Genomic DNA, 25,499 nt, shown 5'->3' with positions numbered 1-25,499 from the left:
CCATCAGTCTCTATCAATGACGAACCAGTTGGTAACAGTACTGAAACCAAATTCTTAGGACTTTGGCTGCAGAGTAACATCAGATGGAACAAGCATATTGAATGTCTCAATACAGAACTGACCAAAACACGTTATCTTCTTTGTTCATTAAAATCATGCTGTAGTGAGAAAACAGTATTGAATGCATATCATGCGTACTTTCATTCTCGTCTTAGATATGGGGTCACCTTCTGGGGAAACTCTAAAATAGCTAATAGCACTTTTAAACTACAAAAAAAGGGCCATTAGAATCTTGTTTGGGTGCAAGCCTAGAGACTCTTGTAAACCCCTGTTTAAGAAATCTGGTATTCTCCCATTACCGTGTATATACATTATGGAAACCCTTTTGTTCTTTAAATTAAATGTAACAGGCAAGGACCAGAGGCTAAAAAAAACTGTGATATACATGAGCACTTTACCAGACAAAACAGGAACTTACATATGACTCAAATCAGCATAGCACTGTGCCAAAAAGGTACTTTTCACATGGGAGTTAAGCTTTATAACAAACTTCCTGAAAACATAAAAGCTATCACTGAGGTCAATACATTTGGAAAATCTCTAAAGTCATATTTACAGCATCACTGCTTTTATTCCATTGAAGAATATTTAAATTTATGAAATGTGTTATATAAATACTTGTGTGTAAAGTGTATTATTGTAAGCTTAAATATGTATGCTTTGAAATTACTTTCAGCCTGTATATTTATAACTTGACTTGTCCAATGTCTTATGCATAAGCTGCTATGTAGACAACAGGACCAATAAAATACAATCTACAATCACGGAGCCCTTGAAAATAGGGCACAGCGATAGGCCTTAACAAAACACAAATGCAATGACTGCTGTCCAAATTACTGGATATGTGAACCAGAAGTTGTGACATGTATCCAGTTGCACCCCATACCATCACATCACATGCTGGACCCGCATGAGAATGACAGGAACAATCTGGCCAGGTCTGTTGGCATCAGAGCCTCCAAACACAAGTACATCAATTGTGACGATGTTGCAGAACCGAGACTCGTCTGACATGATGACACAGTGCCATTCCTGTGTCTGGCATTGTTGTCAGTTGCACCGCTGTCAGTTCACCTCTCTCTAGAGCTGCATTAAGGGCTTGACAGTCTGTGCTGCTCCAGATGCCATCACATTGTCTGTGTGGATATCTGTCTCACTGTATACAAGCCCACTTCCTGACTAAATGTACACAACTTCACTGCAGGATCACGTACGCATGAGCGAACACTTGTCTGCCCTCTCAGGTGCTAGTTGGGTGGCACTACTGAGGCCCTGCAAGGCATTTAGCATGGCCCTCCTGAACCTACCAATTCTATGTTGGCACAAAATGAGATTCTGAGCAATGCAAGCAGCAATATAGTGAAACAATAAACCAGAGTCTCAGCAGACCATGAGCCTGCCACTGCCAAATCTGGAATGCTGATAAACATTTCTCCTTCTTCCATTATGCTTAACACGGTCTTCGTGTAAACAACCAACACTGAAATAGAATTTCTGAATGAGAAACCCGCTCCATAAGCTTTTCTTGCATGCAGAATATGCATGGGAGTGCTGAAAAGTAATGCCTCTGAATTTTTTATTCTGTTCTCAATATTGGTCGAGGTATGACACGTCACGCATATTACTTGTTCAACTTTTCCACTTCACTGACTCATGGCACACCCACCTCCTGCAAACAGATGGAGTCGGAATAGGCAGCCCACTCTGACCAGAGATTGTGAATATGTTTACGGTGCACTTCGAGGAAGAGGCCCTGATGTCAACCAAATGGAAATCCATCTTCTTCTTTTCTTCTTCTTCTGTTATGTGGATAACACACTTGTCATCTGTCCTCATGGAAGAGACAAACTTCTTGACTTCTTTGTACATCTGAACTCCACACGCCACAAAATCAAATTCACTATGGAGACCAAAGAAGAAGGAAGACTACCATAGCTGGACATCATAGTCAGGAAAATAATGGACAGCACCCTGTGCCACAGCGTGTATCTGACTCTATAAAACACATAAACTCAGTTCTCCCTATGGCACTGTGAATAATTTTAATAACAAAAAGTGAGATGAATGTTGCAGCTTACAATTAATTTCCACTTTGGCTTTGTATTCAAGATCAGTCTTACCTGAGAGTGCAACATTACATCTTTAGTTAATTTAATTATATGTTCATTAGATTTTGGTTATAAGGCACGTTTTGCTGCCTAATGTTTCATCTCCAAATACTGGAAACAATCCATGGAGGAGAAGGTATTGACGCAGTGCTTAAACCAAACAGAAGACCACAACTGCAGCCATACTCAAGCAAATTGCTATGCAGTAGTTTCAGTGAATTTGACAATGATGTGGCTGCTTTCATAGTGGCCCAGTCATATTGTGGGGTACGGAATGCCAGTGACAGGGCTGGAATTGTAGGTGACAGATGGGTTTTTGGCAAAGCCTTGTATCAATACCTCCTTAATTATTGAGCTGAAAAACTGTAAAAAACATTCATGCAGTAAAATCACACAAAAAAATTTCCTATTTCTGCAGGTATTGTGCCTTCTGTTTCTTTTTCATTACAAAAACATATTGATTCAAGTTTATAAAGTCACAACTATGTCACTGTGATTTGTGTAACACACATTCTGGAACATGTTCCAGGAATGTCATGAAACAGACAGCTTAAAATAATTACTCTAGCTCATCTTTCAAGACTTGCATGCCAACAACAACACCATCTATCCAATCTCTTTTTATTTCACTTTCATGAAAAGATTTCTCCACAAAGGATATCATCTGCCATGTAGGTAGTGCAAGAGGAAATTCCACACTAACATTTGGGTAATCAAGTGGATTCTGTGTCTTGTCAGAACCAAGTACAATCAACCCAATTTCATCTTTACCACTGGTAAATATCTGGAAACATATTAAATGGTAAAAATAAGTTTTGTTTATAACAAGTTGTATACCAATAAAAACATCACACACAGATACTCTTTATAAAATTATTTAATTGGATAGATAAAAAATCTACTCACCAAGCAGTGGCAGAACACACACATAAAAGACTGTTGTGATAGGCAAGCGTTTGGAGCCAGTGACTCCTTCTTCAGGCTGAAGGGTTGCAGGGGAAGCAAGAAGGATGAAGGAAAAGGACTGAAGAGGTCTAAGAAAAGGGGTAGATTTTGGGAAAGTCACCCAGAACCATGGGTCATGGGTGACTTACCGTACAGGATGAGAAGGAAAGACTAATTGTTGGGGACTGCATCGGGCAAGATTCGGAAACCTGAGAGCTTAAAGGTGGAAGACAGGGTAATATGCAAGACAGAGATTACTACTAAAACTGTGTATGGTTAATAAGAGTGAGAAGGTAAGTGTATTGTATGCAACAGTTGTGGGAGGGGGCAGTGAAAATAGACGGGAAAGACAATGAAAGATGTAGAAAGCTAAAACGGAGTGAAGCAAAGAGTAATTACAGTGAAGAAAAGCTGAGACAGGAGAAATTAACGTAAATTAAGGCAAGGTGGGTGGTGAGAACCAAGGACACGTTGTAGTGCTAGTTCCCACCTGCGGAGTTCTGAGAAACTGGTGTCTGGCGGAAGAATCCAGGTGGCATGTGTGGTGAAACAAGTGCCGAGGTCACGTATGCCATGTTGTAGAGCATGCTCTGCAACAGGATATTGTGAGTTTCCAGTATATACACTATGCCTATGCCCACTTATCCTAACTGATAATTTGGTGGTAGTCATGCAGATGTAGAAAGCTGAACAGTTTTTACATAATAGCTGGTATATGACATGTGTCGTTTCTATTTTTCGCCTAATCCGAAGTTCTGGGTGACTTTTCCAAAATCTACACCTCTTCCTGGAACTCTCCAGGCCTTTTCCTTTACCCTTCTTCCTTCCCCTTCAACGCTTCTGTCTGGAGGAGCCACTGGCTCCGAAAGCTTGCCAATCACAAATAATTTATTGTTTTTGTTGTTATAGTTACTCTTTATAACCTACTTAAAATACATCACGTACCCTCCTCTCCACAATTCTTCGAACACATAGTTTTGCCTTTTGCAAAAAATCACTGCGTTTCTGTATAACATACTTGGAGTCAAAGTGTCCAACATCTATTACAATTATAAACAGAAGAAAGAAAGTCATTGTATTTATTGGCAGTATTACGCAATCAAATATTTTGAAAGAGTTCCAGTGGTATAAATTTACAAAATCTTACAAATAAATATATATGTTTATTCTTTAAATCAATTCTTAGCAATAACATAATAGTATAAATTGCAGAATCAATATAGCCAATTTTAATGTAATGACTGCAATACAAATACAATATAACAGCGGTAAGTTATAACAAATGAGAGAGAGAGAGAGAGAGAGAGAGAGAGAGAGAGAGAGAGAGAGAGAAAGAGAGGCATTTAGACAATGTTTCATTACAGTGTGAAACTTATTAGAATTAAAATGAAGCCATAGTGAATTATTACATTCCAAAACTAATAATTATTGTGTTCTTTCACCCCAAAATAATACATTCATTAGGCAATGTATACTTTTAATTTCAGAAATTTTTACAGCTCTGAACTTCACTGCTTCGATGAATTTATTACATGTGTCAATGAATGAGGGTTGATAACACTGATTTAGTCATTCAATTGTTCGTCACGTGATATTCGCAATGTTCTTAATAACTTCTTATGTAAAGTTCTATCATCAAAAAGATAATCTACGTAAGTTTTAAAAGTCGCGAATCTTTAAACAACAACTTGAAAATGGGTATATCAGTATTTTGTATACATTCTAGCATTGCTAGATTTACTTTTAAATTTTAAAGTATATGAGCAGATTGAGCGACTTTCCATCCAGAAAATTTGCTGTTGGCAAGACCACACTACAAAGAAAAATGGTCTTTCCGGAGTCAAATGCTGAAAAATTCATAAATACCAGCATTGTAAGTGATACAAACAGGTATTAAGCACCGGGCATAAATATCATTCTGCTTGACGAGAAAAAAAGTAGGTAGATGAAAGAGTAAATTGGGAGCAAGGATTGAACATAAACTAACCCAAATTGCACAAAAAAAAAACATGAGGGTCACTGCTCAAGAATTGAGAACTGCCCCCCCCCCCCCCCCCCCCCACCTTTCTTTTACAGGCTTGTTTCACATTTCAGATGAGACCATGTCCCCCATATGTGAAGAAAATAGCCAATATGTAAAGAGAATTACAGATAAAGAGTTTTCTAGAATGAGATTTTCACTCTGCAGCATAGTGTGCACTGATATGAAACTTACTGGCAGATTAAAACTGTGTGCTTGACCAAGACTCAAACTTGGTGATCGTAGCCCCAGACCTGTGTTGCCGTTTTGGGAGGTAGATCTCATATCTGGAAAGAGGAGATGACAGTTAGGGTACTATGGGTGAGCAGCTGCCATCAATTTTTGATGGTGCAGAACCCACAATAGTGGAACTGCTGCCTAGTCCAAAGGCACCTGTTACCAGTCTTACCCCACAATAGTGTATCGAATCCAGACGTAATGTCGAAGCTGATAAAAAGTCATATGAGAGATTCCTGTAATCTAGGTGTGACTGCACCAATGCTGCATACAGCCATATCAAAGTAGAGTGGACCACACCGCTGAGGCATAGAAGAGCATTCAGGTGCGACCTACATGTCTGCTTTAGTTGGCAAAGACGGGGAAGCCATGTCAACTAGGCATCAAAGACCAGTCCTAAAAAACACAATGACAGAAATGCATAACGTAGGTCATGGCAGCCAAAAAAGGGATGCTATGAGTGAAAGCCCAGGATTGTGCTTGGTGTATTACTCCCTGCATTCTGCCTCCAGCAATAGCCGTCGCGGACGAACAAAAATGATGGGGACAAAATATGTCATGCAGCTGCCGCCAGATCATTGATAGCCACAAAAAGGAGAGTGACACTCAAAACAGAACCTTGTGCAAGCCCCTTCTCCTGCAGGGGGGGGGATGCTACAGGAGGCACCAACCTGTACCCAAAAAGTGTGACATGGAAGAAAGTTCTGGATAAAAATCAGGAGTGGGCCATGGAGGCCCCACTCCTTTAAGGTGGCAAGGACATTATGGCACCATGTGGTATCATAAGATATACACGCAGATCAATGAAAACTGCAACAAGGAACTGATGCTGAGCAAAAGCTGTTCAGATAGCACACTTCAAGTGGACTAAATTATCTTCAGTAGAGCGCCCTTGGCGAAAAGCACCCTGGATCGAAGCCAAAAGATCCGGGGATTCAAGGACACAATACAGCCTTCAACTAACCATATGTTCAAGTAACTTGCAGGACACTGAGTAAACAATCTGGACTACAGCTGTCCATTTGAAGAGGCAATTCATGTGATTTCAAAATTGGAATAACGGCATTTTCTCGCTACTGGGAAGAGAATTCTGCATTGCGCCAGGGATGGTTAAAGAAAGGCCAGGTACACTGACGGAAAAATTTGCAACACCAAAAAATAATTAATGTAGAGTAATGAAATACCAGGAATATATTTGTTGAGACAACGTATGTAAAGTGATTAACGTTGCAGGATCAATGGGAGTGTGAGACAAGCCACTGCAAATGTAAATGCAAATGCTGGTACGCTATTGTACACGTGTCATGTGTCAGTTTGTGGGATGGAGTTCCATGCCTGTTGCACTTGGTTGGCCAATATAAGGACAGTTAATGATGTTTGTGGATGGGTTGAAGCTGTCATCAGATGATGTCCAATACGTGCTTGATGGGAGGTAGAGCTGGTTATCGAGCAAGCCAAGGCAATATGTTGACACACTATAGCATGTTGGCTTACAACAGCAGTATGTGAGCAAGTGTTATCCTGTAGGAAAACACCTCCTGGAATGCTGTTTGTGAATGGCAGCACAACAGGTCAAATAACCAGACGGACATACAAATTTGCAGTCAGCGTTCGTGGGATTCATACAGACAGTTTTGTCAGTGGAAAAGCGAAAGCCATTGTTGATGCTCCACGAGTAAAGACAATCAAGACATTGCTGAAGATGCCACTAAGTGAGACAGGTTCATAGAGAATTGCAATAGAAGGCAAAATCGTCAAAAAAAAAGAGAGCCGGAGATGCCCAGTGGGAGACAGGCCATTATGGGGTTTATGGTGATAGCAAAGAGAATGACACTCAGAATGGAACCCTGAGACACACCATTTTCCTGGATAAAGGTGTCCGACAAGGCAGACCCTTCATGCACCTCGAAAACTCGGTCTTTTCAAAATGTCTGAAGGAAACATGGTAGGTGGCCATGGAAGCCCCACATGTGAAGAGTATGGACGTTACTAGCTCTCTAGCAGGTGTCATAGGCCTTCTCCAAATCGAAAAACACAGCGACAATCTGGGATATCTGCAGAAAACCATTCATGACATGGGTGGGCAAAATAATGAGATGGTCCACTGCAGAATGCCGTGTTGAAAGCCACACTGTGCATTCATAAAAAGTTGTGAGACTCGAGCCACCATATCATCCGGGCATGAATCATATGTCCCATCACCTTGAGAACACACTGGTAAGAGAGATGGAGTGGTAGCTAGAAGGAAGTGTGTGTGTGTGTGTGTGTGTGTGTGTGTGTGTGTGTGTGTGTGTGTGTCAGAGAGAGAGAGAGAGAGAGAGAGAGAGAGAGAGAGAGCTAATTTCGGCAAGAGCTAGATTTCCATCAATAAACTGAGTTGAAGCTGCTGTTGTGGTCTTCAGCCAACTACTGTTTTGGTGCAACTCACCAGCCTATTCCTGCCTTTGTAAGCCTCTTCATCTCTGCATAGTATTTCAACCTAAATCCACTTAGAATGGTGAACCACCATTCAGAGAATAACTTTTTAACAACACAGTTTGACTTCTGTAAAGGCTTCTATACTGAGAATCCAACATAATATCTCACAAATTCAATTCCAGTAGAATTAAATAGTGGAAATTATCCCCTCTGTCATCTTGCCAAAGCCTTTGACTGTTTAGATTAAAAAATTCTGAGAGGGGAAGCTAAAATAGTATGGCATTAAAAGTCTTCCCCTTGCATGGATTGAGTTGTACTTTAACTGCAGAAAATGGAAGGTCACATTAACAAATGATAAGACAGGAATAAGATTAAACTCAGAAAGGGAGAACATAAAATATGGTGTGGCACACAGTGTTTGCTGCCAAGTCCACAAAAATGATTTACTTGGGGCACTGGAGGGCTTTGGAAAAACTCTAATGTTTGCAGTGTCACAAACTTATTGATACAAGATCTAAACTCATCCATACCAGAAACATCCAGGATAATAACAGAACAGGCTTGTATAGATCCACAGGTACCAGCTTAATGCCTAAAAACTTGTATTGTGCAGTTCTAAAGAAATAAAAGCAACTTACAGATACGAATATCAAAAGTAGGGATAAATGGGCAATTAGGCTCCCGTGTTCTAAGTTCCTGGGAATGCAGATACCAATCACGTGTGAGACCAGCATGTGGGTCAGTTAACCGAGAAGCTCAGTTCCGCCCAGTTTGTGCTTAGAAATCTCTTACTGTATCAAACTGGACAAAGGATTGCTAACACACTTTCACTCAGTTTACTCATATGGCTTAGCCTTCTGAGGTACTTCAGCTAAGCGGAAAAAAATTATTTATTCTACATCTTGAAAAAGCTTCTTCAGGGACCCATGGATTCTCACACTTACATGCCTATAGAAGTTATATTCCCTAATGGTATATGTGATTAATAACAAGATTTAGTTTAAGATGAACTCAGCAATTCAGAACTGCAATACTAGAAGCAAAAATAATTTCCATATATAAAAACCTAAAATCAGGTTTGCCACAAGTTTCTCCAAGTGAAATTCCCTGATATTTCTCTGATTCCACAGACACGTTTTAGAATTTTTCCCCGACAAATTTTGAGGTCTCAAGGGGAGGTAAAGACATAAGTCGACAAAAGAATGTAAGGGCTTTGTATTTCTCCCCCATTTTGTTTTAGGGCGCAAAAACAACTAGGGTCATATGTGTCCATGCCAAAACTGTGAAACACAAAGATGAAGAGAGGAGTTAAAAATGATTACATGTCAACGTTTAATGACGGAAGATAGGACAGCTAGAAACAGGGATGTGGAGAAAGGTCTATGAAGTACGCAATAGTGAAATGGAGGCCCAGAACTAAAAATTAAATGGCCTTCACTATATTGCTACAACTGATAAAAAGTAAAACAGAGTCGACAGCCCACGCGTTGTTCACTAAAATGGCCAATAACTCAGATGGCAAACCCAAAAGGGAATGTAAACTCTAAAAAAAAAAAGGGCATCCCCTCAGGAAACGGCAGACAGTTAAAAGTTGGGTGCAATGTGCACAAAGTAGTAGGGGAGCACCACTTAACAAATGGTGATGGCTAAAAAGGCAGTGCCCAATATGCAACCTAGTTAAAATGACCTCCTCGCCACAGGAGGACTGAGAGGAGGTTGTCCAAGCCACTGGGAGAGGCTTAATAACCCAGAGCTTATTCCTATGAATGGAGGACCAGTGGCGATGCCAAAGTGACACCACCTCTTGACAGAAAGTAACAAGAGATCATCAGAGGGAATGCAAGAATTATTGGGCTGAAGTACGAGGAATGCAGCTTTGGCAGCAGTGTCAGCAACCTCTTGGACCGATATGACCTGGAACCCACATAAACATCACAGTGGCTCCATAAAAAGTGAGCAAGTGGAAGCTTTCCTGGAACCGGTGCACTAAGGGATGGACAGTCTACACTGCACAGAGGCTTTGAAGGGTGCCAAGAGAGTGTGAGCAGTGACACAGTGAAAAGAGTATGTCAGCAGATGTACTCGATGATCTGATACAGGGTGAAGAGCTCTGCTGTAAATACTGAGCAATATGAAGGACGTCAGTACCAAAAAATGTTGGTTGACGTTGAAGGCACACCCGACACCATGGTCAGTCCAAGAGCCATCAGTGTACACAAAGATACTACTGCAAAATTCCGTGCATAGGTCGTGAAACTGAAGGCAATAGACCGAGCCTGGTGCAGTGTCTTTAGAAAGTGAATGAAGGTCAAGGTGAAGATGGGCTGCCGCACGAAGCCAAGATGGTGAAGGGTTCACACCCATCGAAAAAGCTGCAGGGAGCATGAAGTGGGAGGACCAAGATAGTTTTGTATAAAGCAGGAGCCCCAGGAATTTTGTAGTTTCAATGAATGGAAGAGCAACAGGCCCAAGATGTAAAATTGGTGGGAGAAACCAGCTGTGCTGCCAGAAATTCATACAAATGTTTTTGTCAGTAGAAAAACTTAAGCCACTGTCCATGCTCCATAAGTAAAGACGATCAAGACATTGCTGAAGACACCACTCAATGAGACAGGTTCATGAAGAGCAGCAGTAGATAGCAAAATTATCAACAAAAAGAGAGCCGGAGATGCCCGGCAGGAGACAGGCCATTGTAGGGTTAATGGCGACAGCAAAGACGACGACACTCAGGACAGAACCCTGAGGTACACCATTTTCCTGGATAAAGGTGTCCGAGGAGGCAGACCCCATACGTACATCGAAAACTCGTCTTTTAAAAATTCCTCAAGGAGATGGCGCAGTTGGCCACATGTGTAGAGAGTACAAACGATACCAGTCCTCCAACAAATGTCGTAGGCTTTCTCCAAATTGAGAAACAAAGCCAGTCTGGGATTTCCACAGAAAACCATTCATGACATGGGTAAACAAAGTGGGTGATAGCCAGAAGGAAGTTGTTTGTCCTTACTGGGCTTAGGTGTGGGTATGACAGTGCCTTCACAACAGTGGCTGGAAAACATGCCCTCTGCCCAGGTCCGGTTGTATGTATTAAGCAAAAAGTGCTTGCCCACAAGAGAAAGGTGCTGCAACACTTGAAAGTTAACAGTGTCTGGTCCAGGGCGGAGGATTGAGATGAAGTGAGAGCGTGGTCTAGCATCCTCATAGTAAAGGCAGCACAGTAACACTCAGGATTCTGAGAAGAGATGTTATTGCCCGAGTCTTCTCTGCTCATCTCCTATAGAGGTAGGCAGGATGATAGTGGGAGGAGCTCAAAATTTCTGCAAAATGGCGACCCAAGGTGTTGGAGATAGCAATAGGGTACACGATGATATTGTCTGCTACTGTCAGGGTGAAAATTGGGGAATGGATCTTGCTCCCAGAGAACCGTCGGAGGTTGGTGCACACGATGGAAGAGGGGGGTGAAACTGTTAAAAGAACTAGTGAATGAAGTTCAGCTGCCTGTTTGGTTATCCCAAAGAATGCGAATTACATCACAGCAGGCTTCAGTCCACCAAAGGACTGGGACACAGCATGGTAAAGAGGAAGTGTGAGGAATGGAATGTTCTGCGACGGTAAGGATAATGTTTGTAAGAAATTCCACCTGGTCATGACAACTGCGGAAATCGTGTTCGTTGAAGGTCGCCAGGGAGGAGTAAAGTCTCCAGTCAGCCTTGGTCAGCTGCCATTTCGATGTGCACGGAGGTGGGGTAGGAGTTAGCAAATGGATAGCACACAGGAAATGGTCGCTCGAGTAGGTGTCAGAAAGAACGGACCGTTCAAGATGATGTGCAGCACAGGCAGTGAAGAAGGAAAGGTCCAAATGGGAATAGGTGTGTGACGAGTCTGAAAGCAACATGGGTGCTTCTGTGCTAAAGAAGAAAAGGTTAAGTTGATTAAGAATGGCAGCGAAGAGGGCACCTCTCAGATAGGTTCTGGAAGAGCCCCAAGTGGGATGGTGTGCATTAAAGTCCCCAAGCAGCAGAAATCAGCAAGGAAGCTGTCCAATAAGCTGGAGGAAGTCGAACCTGGTGACATCGAATGACGGAGGGATGTAAATGGTAGAAAGGGAAAAGCTCAAGTGAGGAAGGAATAGACAAACTGCAACAGCTTGATGACAGGTAGTCAGGAAGATGGATGGGTTGACTATGAATGTCATCCCATAAGAGCAGCATGACTCCCCCATGAGACAGAATGCCAACCTCGAGCGGAAGGTCAAAACAGACCAGGAAGAAATGTGAAAGCTCAAAGCAGTCGTGACGATGAATTTTGTTTCCTGAAGGCAGAGTACAAGTAGAAGCTGCAATTCTAAAAGCAGTCATAAATCCTCTTTGTTGGATCAAAGGCTGCAAAAGTTCCATTGGAGGACAGTCACGATGAGGACAATAGGAAGGGGTGTCACCTCGGCAGCTGCCGAGTGCCAGTCTGTGAAAACTCACTGCTACAGGGCACAGAGGCAAGAGGATCCTGCTCCATGTGGTCCTACAGAAGTGTCGGCTTTCTTCTGCTGTCGACATGAGGAATCCAGGGCACAAGAAAGGTTGGTGGGGCACACTGGCGAAATGGTGGCCGGCCAGGAGAAGGTATCACATGGCGACACCGTCAAAGAGGATCTTTGGGTCAGCGAAACAGAAGACCATTTGCCTTTGTTGGACTTTTTCGAGCCTTTCCAGTTGGCAGAGGGAGACTCATGTGTTGATTGGCTGGAGGGATGTAGCAAGTCTTCAAGGGAGTCTTCCTTCTGTCCTTTCCGGCCTGCCGGTTGTGTAGCTGGTGAGTTGCACAAATACTCTGAGAATCAACGCTAATGAGGATAGTAGCAACTCACGGTAAAGATGATTGCTGAGCCACATCCAGGCATGTAAAAAAGACAATAACATTCTCACAACTAAACTTCCGCCATACCCTTTGTCAGAAAACAAGAGCACACAGATATTCAGACAGTCACCCAGACACAACTCATGTATACGTGATCACCACCTCTGGCTGCTGCGTCAACAATCTCTGAGAATCAGATTCAAATAACCACTCCTCCTGCCTCCCTGTCTCTTGTCGATAGCTGCTAGGCTAGTGGCAAGAAGTGGTGGTGGTACTGATTGCAATTCGAGGGGAGTGGTATAAAGGGGAGAAGCAGTAAGAATAAGGGAGTACGGAAGTTACGCACGTACTCAGCTGCACCCAGCCAGTGATGACACATGACATCTCAGTAAACAAACCATTTCATCTACTGAGACAAAAACAAGATTTTTCCAGTGCTCTTTTCAAAATTCCCTGATACATTTGAAATTCCCTGATTTCCAGAACATGTGGCAACCCTGGAAATACACATGATTGATGTGCCATAATAATATTTATTTCATATTAATAACCATCTAAGCTGTATTATTACACATTTATTGTGTTATGACCAGATTTGTTCACTAAACATATTCAGGTGGCCTACATGTGTAAAGTCATGACACAAATGGGCAATTTGAAGATGTTCAGTCAGTGAAACCAACTGCAACATGATAAATATGTAATAACACATATAATCATTAATATTGGTCTCAGCTGTGGTGCTCAGCATGATCAAAGTCATTTATTTTACAGTTCGTTATGAATCAGATTTTGGCTTTTTTGGACATCATCAGAAATTGTCTGAGGTTTATAACTGACTATAAAACAAATACCATTGTGGAAAATCAATGATGTGAATTTAAGCATTAATATATCTATGTTCCCTCAAGTACCAATGGCATATTTCCATGTAGACTGTGCACCTCTCCGTACGGTTCAGATTACAACTTTATATTCTGCTAGAAAAGTGTAACAGTATGACAAGAGACGGACAGGCAAACAAAAATCCCCAAATCCTTAAAAATGAAGTAAAAAAATACCCCATGAGACAAGGTGTCCATAATTTATAAGAATACCTGGGCTCCAGAACGTAAATTCTGCATACTAATACTATTATATAGATCCTGACTTTACCCATATATAGAGAGCTGACAGTAGTCTGCGTCCCATTACATGAATGTTTTGTTTGAAGTATTATATAAAAATAGCAGCTAAATAGTATAGGACGAGCAGTGGATATTTTCAAAATCGCTGTTTTACCCCTGACATAACAAATCTACAAGTAATTTCATAATTATCAATTCGAGCAGAGTAGCACTAGCCATAATTTGTTGTTAGCATATTTTACAGACATAGGCAGCAGGGGATTACCAAAAGTTCTTGTTCTCTTATTTGCTTTAACCCGTGGCATCTTCAAGATGGTGACACTCCTATTTCAAGCGTTTTCAATATGGAGACCACGACATCTATCACTACACCCATGAACAAACATAAACAGGCCCTAACAAGTGGAATATTTAACACCAGAAATAAAGTGAAACTAATGGGGGAACCGCTCGAAGTAGGGGTTTTGGGCAGTGTCAATCACCACACACAACAATAAGGATGATGACACCATTCCAAAATAAATATCAAACCAAAAATTATGCACACAAAATCCTCAACAAACCCTCAACAATCATCCCACCCCAAAACTGCGAATAACAGCTATTGGTATCATACATTTTGCCTGAACTAAACAGCTCCAATGAAGACAGTGATACTAGAAACCCACACATACACTGAAACTTTCACTTGGTCTATACGGCTCAAACATAGCCAGAGATACCATGAAACCAGACACAAAAACCTGGTACTGCAAATTTCACTTGACCTATATAGCTCAACCAAGGTGCACAATACTACCAACTGCCACAAATCAACAACACCAGACCACACTCCATAAAACCCACCGATATAAGCAAATAAATACCCCCAAAAAATAATACCAAATTAATCAAACATAAATTACCTCAATGAACCGTAAACAAATCCACTACATTACAAAAAGGAAATAGGTCTTACCAACCACAGTTTCCCCCCCTCCACTCTCTCTCTCTCTCTCTCTCTCTCTCTCTCACACACACACACACACACACACACACACACACACACCTAAGCACCACTTACCAAACAACTGATGCCCATCCCATACATACATACATACATACACACACACATCAAAAAACGTTTTGCATCCCCTCGGTTCCTGAACCTGTGCAGAAATTTGCAATAGAGATCAACATCGTTTCCGCCCTCTCTATTGATCATGAAAACCACACAGTGCATGTTGTACCACCATACAGCGAGACTCTCAGAGGTGTTGGTCCAGACTGCTGTACACACGGGTACCTCTGATACCCAGTAGCACGTCCTCTTGGATTGATGCATGCCTGTGTTCGTCGTGCCATACTATCCACAAGTTCATCAAGGCACTGTCAGTCCTGATTGTCCCACTCCTCAACGGCGATTCGGCGTAGATCCCTCAGAGTGGTTGGCAAGTCACATGCCCATAAACAGCCCTTTTCAATCTATCCCAGGCATGGTCGATAGGGTTCATGTCTGGAGAACACGCTGGCCACTCTAGTCGAGTGATGTAATTATCTTGAAGGAAGTCATTCACAAGATGTGCACAATGGGGATGCGAAATGTCATCCACAAAGACGAATGCCTCGCCAATATGTTGCCAATATGACTGCACTATTGGTCGGAGGATGGCATTCATAAAACTTTGAACATAGCTGCTAAGGTTCAGTGCCCGTGTCAGAATTATATTAGAACAAATAAGCCCTCGGTCACAAATATTAAGTCAAAATTGACCAGGTTTCGATGCTACTATGAGCGTCGTCTTCAGAATTAGCCTGACTGTTCTAAAACATATTAGGTATATAATACATTCATAAAATTAAAGTTTGTACTTCATCTTTTCCAGTCAGTACAAACTTTAATTTTATTAATGTATTATATACATAATATGTTCTAGAACAGTTAGTGTAATTCTGAAGACGACACTCATAGTAGCGTCGAAACCTGGTCAATTTTGACTTAATATTTGTGACCGAGGGCTTATTTGTTCTAATATAAGGATGGTATTCACTTATAGCACAGCTGTCATGGTGCCTACCATGACCACCAACAGTGTGCATCAGCCCCCCATAATCCCACCCAAAACAGCAGGGAACCTCCACCTTGCTTCACTCATTTGACAGTGTGTCTAAGAGTTCAACGTGACCGGGTTGCCTCCAAACACATCTCTGACAATCGTCGGAAGGCATATGTGACTCATTGGTGCAGAGAACGTGATGCCAATCCTGAGCAGTCCAATTCAGCTTGTTATTGGGTTCATCTGTACCGTGCTGCACGGTGTTGCAGTTGCAAAGATGGACCTCGCCATGGATGTGTGGAGTGAAACTGCACATAATGCAGCCCATTGCACACAGTTTGAGTCGTAATGTGATGTAAGGTGGCTGCACGAAAAGCATTATTCGACACAGCGGCATTGCCGTCAGGATTCCTCAGAGCCATAATCCGTTGGTAGCGTCACCCACTGCAGTAGTAGCCCTCGGGTGGCCTGAGCAAGGTATGTCACTGACAGTTCCTGTCTCTCTGCTTCTCCTCCATGTCCAAACAACATTGCCATGGTTCACTCCACGATGCCTGGACACTACCCTTGTTGAGAGCCCTTCTTGGCACAGTGTAATAACGCAGATGTAATCGAACTGCAGTACTGATCATCTAGGCATTGTTGAACTACAGACAACATGCCCTGGATTCCTCATGTCGACAGCAGAAGAAAGCCGACACTTCTGTAGGACCTCATGGAGCAGGATCCTCTTGCCTCTGTGCCCTGTAGCAGCGAGTTTTCGCAGACTGGCACTCGGCAGCTGCCGAGGTGACACCCCTTCCTATTGTCCTCATCGTGACTGTCCTCCAATGGAACTTTTGCAGCCTTTGATCCAACAAAGAGGATTTATGACTGCTTTTAGAATCGCAGCTTCTATTTGTACTCTGTCTTCAGGAAACAAAATTCATCCTCACGACTGCTTTGAGCTTTCACATTTCTTCCTGGTCTGTTTTGACCTTCTGCTCGAGGTTGGAATTCTGTCTCATGGGGGACTCATGCTGCTCTTATGGGATGACATTCATAGTCAACCCATCCATCTCCCTGACTACCTGTCATCAAGCTGTTGCAGTTTGTCTTTTCCTTCCTCACTTGAGCATTTCCCTTTCTACCATTTACATCCCTCTGTCATTCGATGTCACCAGGTTCGACTTCCTCCAGCTTATTGGACAGCTTCCTCGCCGATTTCTGCTGCTTGGGGACTTTAATGCACACCATCACATTTGGGGCTCTTCCAGAACCTATCCGAGAGGTGCCCTCTTCGCTGCCATTCTTAATCAACTTAACTTTTTCTTCTTTAGCACAGAAGCACCCATGTTGCTTTCAGACTCGTCACACACCTATTCCCATTTGGACCTTTCCTTCTTCACTGCCCGTCCTGCACATAATCTTGAACGGTCCATTCTTTCTGACACCTACTCGAGCGACCATTTCCTGTGTGCTATCCATTTGCTAACTCCTACCCCACCTCCGTGCACATCGAAATGGCAGCTCACTAAGGCTGACTGGAGACTTTACTCCTCCCTGGTGACCTTCAATGAACACGATTTCCGCAGTTGTCATGACCAGGTGGAATTTCTTACAAACATTATCCTTACCATCGCAGAACATTCCATTCCTCACACTTCCTCTTTACCATGCTGTGTCCCAGTCCTTTGGTGGACTGAAGCCAGCTGCAATGCAATTCGCATTCTTCGGGATAACCAAAAAGGCAGCTGAACTTCATTCACTAGTTCTTTTAACAGTTTCACCCCCCTCTTCCATCGTGTGCACCAACCTCCGACGGTTCTCTGGGAGCAAGATCCATTCCCCAATTTTCGACCTGACAGTAGCAGACACTATCATCGTGTACCCTATTGCTATCTCCAACACCTTGCGTCGCCATTTTGCAGAAATTTTGAGCTCCTCCCAATATCGTCCTGCCTACCTCTATTGGAAATGAGCAGAAAAGACTCGAACAATGCCTTTCTCTTCTCAGAATCGTGAGTGTTACTGTGCTGCCTTTACTATGAGGAAGCTAGATCATGCTCTCACTTCATCTCAATCCTCCGCCCTGGACCAGACACTGTTAACTTTCAAAAGTTGCAGCACCTTTCTCTTGTGGGCAAACACTTTTTGCTTAATACGTACAACCGGATCTGGGCAGAGGGCATGTTTCCCAGCCACTGTCGTGAAGCCACTGTCATACCCACACCTAAGCCCGGTAAGGACAAACAACTTCCTTCTGGCTATCACCCACTTTGTTTACCCATGTCATGAATGGTTTTCTGTGGAAATCCCAGACTGGCTTTGTTTTTCAATTTGGAGAAAGCCTATGACATGTCCATCCCTTAGTGCACCCGTTCCAGGAAAGCTTCCACTTGCTCACTTTTTATGGAGCCACTGTGATGTTTATGTGGGTTCCAGGTCATATCGGTCCAAGAGGTTGCTGACACTGCTGCCAAAGCTGCATTCCTCGTACTTCAGCCCAATAATTCTTGCATTGCCTCTGATGATCTCTTGTTGCTTTCTGTCAGGAGGTGGTGTCACTTTGGCATCGCCACTGGTCCTCCATTCATAGGAATAAACTCTGGGTTATTATGCCTCTCCCAGTGGCTTGGACAACCTCCTCTCAGTCCTCCTGCGGCAAGGAGGTCATTTTAACTAGGTTGCATATTGGGCACTGCTTTTTTAGCCATCACCATTTGTTAAGTGGTGCTCCCCTACTACTTTGTGCACATTGCACCCAACTTTTAACTGTCTGCCGTTTCCTGATGGGATCCCCTTTTTTTTTTACCGTTTACATTCCCGTTTGGGTTTGCCATCTGAGTCATTGGCCATTTTAGTGAACAATCCGTGGGCTGTCGACCGTGTTTTACTTTTTATCAGTTGTAGCAATATAGTGAAGGCCATTTAATTTTTAGTTCTGGGCCTCCATTTCCCTATTGCGTACTTCATAGAGCTTTCTCCACGTCCCTGTTTGTAGCTGTCCTATCTTCTGTCATTAAACATTGACATGTAATCATTTTTAACTCCTCATTTCATCTTTGTGTTTCACAGTTTTGGCATGGACACATATGACCCTAGTTGTTTTTGCGCCCTAAAACAAAATGGGGGAGAAATACAAAGCCCTTACATTCCTTTGTCGACTTATGTCTTTACCTCCCTTTGAGACCTCAAAATTTGTCGGGGAAAAATTCTAAAACGTGTCTGTGGAATCAGAGAAATATCAGGGAACTTCACTTGGAGAAACTTGTGGCAACCCTGATTTTAGGTTTTTTTATATGGAAATTATTTTTGCTTCTAGTATTGCAGTTCTGAATTGCTGAGTTCATCTTAAACTAACTCTTGTTATTAATCACAAATACATTCTTTTGTCGACTTATGTCTTTACCTCCCCTTGAGACCTCAAAATTTGTCGGGAAAAAATTCTAAAACGTGTCTGTGGAATCAGAGAAATATCAGGGAATTTCACTTGGAGAAACTTGTGGCAGCCCTGATTTTAGGTTTTTATATATGGAAATTATTTTTGCTTCTAGTATTGCAGTTCTGAATTGCTGAGTTCATCTTAAACTAACTCTTGCTATTAATCACAAATGCCATTAGGGAATATAACTTCTATAGGCATGTAAGTGTGAGAATCCATGGGTCCCTGAAGAAGCTTTTTCAAGATGTAGAATAAATATTTTTTTCCGCTTAGCTGAAGTACCTCAGAAGATTATGCCATATGAGTAAACTGAGTGAAAGTGTGTTAGCAATCCTTTGTCCAGTTTGATACAGTAAGAGATTTCTAAGCACAAAATGGGCAGAACTGAGCTTCTCGGTTAACTGACTCACATGCTGGTCTCACATGTGAGTGGTATCTGCATTTCCAGGAACTTAGAACACGGGAGCCTAGTTACCCATTTATCCCTACTTTTGATATTTGTATCTGTAAGTCACTTTTATTTCTTTAGAACTGCACAATACAAGTTTTTAGGCATTAAGCTGGTATCTGTTGATCAGTACAAGCCTGTTCTGTTATTCTCCTGGATGTTTCTGGTATGGATGAGTTTAGATCTTGCATCAATAAGTTTGTGACACTGCAAAACATTAGAGTTTTTCCAAAGCCCTCCAGTGCCCCAAGTAAATCATTTTTGTGGACTTGGCAGCAAACACTGTGTGCCACACCATATTTTATGTTCTCCCTTTTTGAGTTTAATCTTATTCCTGTCTTATCATTTGTTAATGTGACCTTCCATTTTCTGTAGTTAAAGTACAACTCAATCCATGCAAGGGGAAGACTTTTAATGCCATACTTTTTTTGCTCCCCCTCACAGAATTTTTTAATCTAAACAGTCAAAGGCTTTGGCAAGATGACAGAGGGGATAATTTCCACTATTTAATTCTACTGGAATTGAATTTGTGAGACATTATGTCGGATTCTCAGTATAGAAGCCTTTACAGAAGTCAAACTGTGTTGTTAAAAAGTTATTCTCTGAATGGTGGTTCACCATTCTAAGTGGATTTAGGTTGAAATACTATGCAGAGATGAAGAGGCTTACAAAGGCTGGAATAGGCTGGTGAGATGCACCAAAGCAGTAGTTGGATGAAGACCACAACAGCAGACTTCAACTCAGTTTCTTGATGGAAATCCAGCTCTTGCTGAAATTAGCTCTCTCTCTCTCTCTGACACACACACACACACACACACACACACACACACACACACACACACACAAAAACACACACACACACACACTCTTCCTACTAGCTACCACTCCATCTCTCTTACCAGTGTGTTCGCAAGGTGATGGGACATATGATTCACGCCCGGATGATATGGTGGCTCGAGTCTCACAATTTTTGATGAATGCACAGTGTGGCTTTCAACAGGGCATTCTGCAGTGGACTGTCTCATTATTTTGCCCACCCATGTCATGAATGGTTTTCTGCAGAAATCCCAGATTGTCGCTGTGTTTTTCGATTTGGAAAAGGCCTATGACACCTGCTAGAGAGCTAGTACCCTCCATACTCTTCACATGTGGAGCTTCCGTGGCCACCTACCCTGTTTCCTTCAGACATTTTTAAAAGACCGAGTTTTCGTGGTGCATGAAGGGTCTGCCTTGTCGGACACCTTTATCCAGGAAAATGGTGTGTCTCAGGGTTCCATTCTGAGTGTCATTCTCTTTGCTATCACCATAAACCCTATAATGGCCTGTCTCCCACTGGGCATCTCCGGCGCCCTTTTTTTTGACGATTTTGCCGTCTATTGCAATTCTCTATGTACTTGTCTCACTTAGTGGCATCTTCAGCAATGTCTTGCAGTGGCTTATCTCACACTCACATTGATCCTGCAACATTAATCACTTTACATACGTTGTCTCAACAAATATATTCCTGGTATTTCATTACTCTACATTAATTACTTTTTGGTGTTGCAAATTTTTCCATCAGTGTACCTGGCCTTTCTTTAACCATCCCTGGTGCAATGCAGAATTCTCTTCCCAGTAGCGAGAAAATGCTGTTATTCCAATTTTGAAATCAGATAAATTGCCTCTTCAAACGGACAGCTGTCGTCCAGATTGTTTACTCAGTGTCCTGCAAGTTACTTGAACATATGGTTAGTTGAAGGCTGTATTGTGTCCTTGAATCCCCGGATCTTTTGGCTTCGATCCAGGGTGCTTTTCGCCAAGGGCGCTCTACTGAAGATAATTTAGTCCACTTGAAGTGTGCTATCTGAACAGCTTTTGCTCAGCATCAGTTCCTTGTTGCAGTTTTCATTGATCTGCGTGTATATCTTATGATACCACATGGTGCCATAATGTCCTTGCCACCTTAAAGGAGTGGGGCCTCCATGGCCCACTCCCGATTTTTATCCAGAACTTTCTTCCATGTCACACTTTTTGGGTACAGGTTGGTGCCTCCTGTAGCATCTCCCCCTGCAGGAGAAGGGGCTTGCACAAGGTTCTGTTTTGAGTGTCACTCTCCTTTTTGTGGCTATCAATGATCTGGCGGCAGCTGCATGATATATGGTGTCCCCATCGTTTTTGTTCATCCGTGATGGCTATTGCTGGAGGCAGAATGCAGGGAGCAATACACCAAGCACAATCCTGGGCTTTCACTCATAGCATCCATTTTTTGGCTGCCATGACCTACGTTATGCATTTCTGTCATTGTGTTTTTTAGGACTGGTCTTTGATGCCTAGTTGACATGGCTTCCCCGTCTTTGCCAACTAAAGCAGACATGTAGGTCGCACCTGAATGCTCTTCTATGCCTCAGCGGTGTGGTCCACTCTACTTTGATATGGCTGTATGCAGCATTGGTGCAGTCACACCTAGATTACAGGAATCTCTCATATGACTTTTCATCAGCTTCGACATTACTTCTGGATTCGATACACTATTGTGGGGTAAGACTGGTAATAGGTGCCTTTGGACTAGGCAGCAGTTCCACTATTGTGGGTTCTGCACCATCAAAAATTGATGGCAGCTGCTCGCCCATAGTATCCTAACTGTCATCACCTCTTTCCAGATACAAGATCTACCTCCCAAAACGGCAACACAGGTCTGGGGTTACGATCACCAAGTTTGAGTCTTGGTCCAGCACACAGTTTTAATCTGCCAGGAAGTTTCATATCAGTGCACACTATGCTGCAGAGGGAAAATCTCATTCTAGAAAACTCTTTATCTGTAATTCTCTTTACATATTGGCTATTTTCTTCACATATGGGGGACATGGTCTCATCTGAAAAGTGAAAGTAAGCCTGTAAAAGGATGGGGGGGGGGGGGGGGGAGGGGGGGCAGTTCTCAATTCTTGAACAGTGACCCTCTTTTTTTTTTTTTTTAACCTTTGCAGTTTATGTTCAATCCTTGCACCCAATTTACTCTTTCATGTACCTACTTTTTTTCTCATCAAGCAGAACGATATTTATGCCCGTTGCTTAATACCTGTTTGTATCACTTACAATGCTGGTATTTATGAATTTTTCAGCATTTGACTCCGGAAAGACCATTTTTCTTTGTAGTGAGGTCTTGCCAACAGTAAATTTTCTGGATGGAAAGTCGCTCAATCTGCTCATATACTTTAAAATTTAAAAGTAAATCTAGCAATGCTAGAATGTATACAAAATACTGATACACCCATTTTCAAGTTGTTGTTTAAAGATTCGCAACTTTTAAAACTTATGTAGATTATCTTTTTGATGATAGAACTTTACATAAGAAGTTATTAAGAACATTGCGAATATCACATGACGAACAATTGAATGACTAAAGCAGTGTTATCAACCCTCATTCATTGTCACATGTAATAAATTCATCGAAGCAGTGAAGTTCAGAGCTGTAAAAATTTCTGAAATTAAAAGTATATATTACCTAATGAATGTATTATTTTGGGGTGAAAGAACACAATAATTATTATTTTTGGAATGTAATAATTCACTATGGCTTCATTTTAATTCTAATAAGTTTCACACTGTAATGAAACATTGTCTAAATGCCTCTCTCTCTCTCTCTCTCTCTCTCTCTCTCTCATTTGTTATAACTTACCACTGTTATATTGTATATGTATTGCAGTCATTACATTAAAATTGGCTATATTGATTCTGCAATTTATACTATTATGTTATTGCTAAGAATTGATTTAAAGAATAAACGTATATATTTATTTGTAAGATTTTGTAAATTTATACCACTGGAACTCTTTCAAAATATTTGATTGCGTAATACTGCCAATAAATACAATGACTTTCTTTCTTCTGTTTATAATTGTAATAGATGTTGGACACTTTGACTCCAAGTATGTTATACAGAAACGCAGTGATTTTTTGCAAAAGGCAAAACTATGTGTTCGAAGAATTGTGGAGAGGAGGGTACGTGATGTACTTTAAGTAGGTTATAATGAGTAACTATAACAACAAAAACAATAAATTATTGATAAAATTATTTAATTGAATAGATAAAAAATCTGCTCACCAAGCGGCAGCAGAACATACACATAAAAGACTGTTGTGATTGGCAAGCTTTCGGAGCCAATGGCTCCTCCAGACAGAAGCGTTGAAGGGGAAGGAAGAAGGGTAAAGGAAAAGGCCTGGAGAGTTCCAGGAAAAGGTGTAGATTTTGGAAAAGTCACCCAGAACTGCGGATCAGGCGAAAAATAGAAATGACACATCTCATATACCAGCTATTATGTAAACACTGTTCAGCTTTCTACATCTGCATGACTACCACCAAATTATCAGTTAGGATAAATGGGCATAGGCATAGTGTATATACTGGAAACTCGCAATATCCTGTTGCAGAGCATGCTCTACAACATGGCATACGTGACCTCGGCACTTGTTTCACCACACATGCCACCTGTATTCTTCCGCCAGACACCAGTTTCTCAGAACTCCGCATCTGGGAACTAGCACTACAACGTGTCCTTGATTCTCACCACCCACCTTGCCATAATTTATGTTAATTTCTCCTGTCTTAGCTTTTCTTCACTGTAATTACTCTTTGCTTCACTCCGTTTTAGCTTTTTACGTATGTCATTGTCTTTATCGTCTATTTTCACTGCCCCCTCCCACAGCTATTGCATACAATACACTTAGCTTCTCACTCTTATGAACTCATGTACAGTTTTAGAAGTAATCTCTGTCTTGCATATTACCCTGTCTTCCACCTTTAAGCTCTCAGGTTTCCGAATCTTGCCCGATGCAGTCCCTAACAATTAGTCTTTCCTTCTCATCCTGTACGGTAAGTCACCCATGACCCACGGTTCTGGGTAACTTTCTCAAAATCTACCCCTTTTCTTAGACCTCTTCAGTCCTTTTCCTTCACCCTCCTTGCTTCCCCTGCAACCCTTCAGCCAGAAGAAGGAGTCACTGGCTCCAAACGCTTGCCTATCACAACAGTCTTTTATGTGTGTATTCTGCCACTGCTTGGTGAGTAGATTTTTTATCTATCCAATTAAATAATTTTATAAAGAGTATCTGTGTGTGATGTTTTTATTGGTATACAACTTGTTATAAACAAAACTTATTTTTACCATTTAATATGTTTCCAGATATTTACCAGTGGTAAAGATGAAATTGGGTTGATTGTACTTGGTTCTGACAAGACACAGAATCCACTTGATTACCCAAATGTTAGTGTGGAATTTCCTCTTGCACTGCCTACATGGGAGATGATATCCTTTGTGGAGAAATCTTTACATGAAAGTAAAATAAAAACAGATTGGATAGATGGTGTTGTTGTTGGCATGCAAGTCTTGAAAGATGAGCTAGAGTAAGTATTTAAAGCTGTCTGTTTCATGACATTCCTGGAACATGTTCTAGAATGTGTGTTACACAAATCACAGTGACATAGTTGTGACTTTATAAACATGAATCAATATGTTTTTGTAATGAAAAAGAACCAGAAGGCACAATACCTGCAGAAATAGGAAATTTTTTTGTGTGATTTTACTGTATGAATGTTTTTTACAGTTTTTCAGCTCAATAATTAAGGAGGTATTGATACAAGGCTTTGCCAAAAATCCATGTGTCACCTACAATTCCAGCCCTGTCACTGGCATTCCCTACCCCACAATATGACTGGGCCACCATGAAAGCAGCCACATCATTGTCAAATTCACTGAAACTACTGCATAGCAATTTACTTGAGTATGGCTGCTGTTGTGGTCTTCAGTTTGGTTTAAGCACTGCGTCAATACCTTCTCTTCATAGCACTC

At 41.7% G+C, this 25,499-nt stretch overlaps 1 pseudogene; it reads right to left on the bottom strand.

The window, feature by feature from the left end:
* Positions 1–22,794, bottom strand: part of LOC124620365 — a 123,523-nt pseudogene extending 100,729 nt beyond the window's left edge.
* Between the last annotated feature and the right edge of the window lie 2,705 nt (positions 22,795–25,499).

Source organism: Schistocerca americana, chromosome 6 (assembly GCF_021461395.2).
Source record: "Schistocerca americana isolate TAMUIC-IGC-003095 chromosome 6, iqSchAmer2.1, whole genome shotgun sequence".
Lineage (NCBI taxonomy): Eukaryota > Metazoa > Arthropoda > Insecta > Orthoptera > Acrididae > Schistocerca > Schistocerca americana.
The sequence above is the reverse complement of the archived record's forward strand: the minus strand, read 5'-3'. Positions and strand labels throughout refer to the sequence as shown.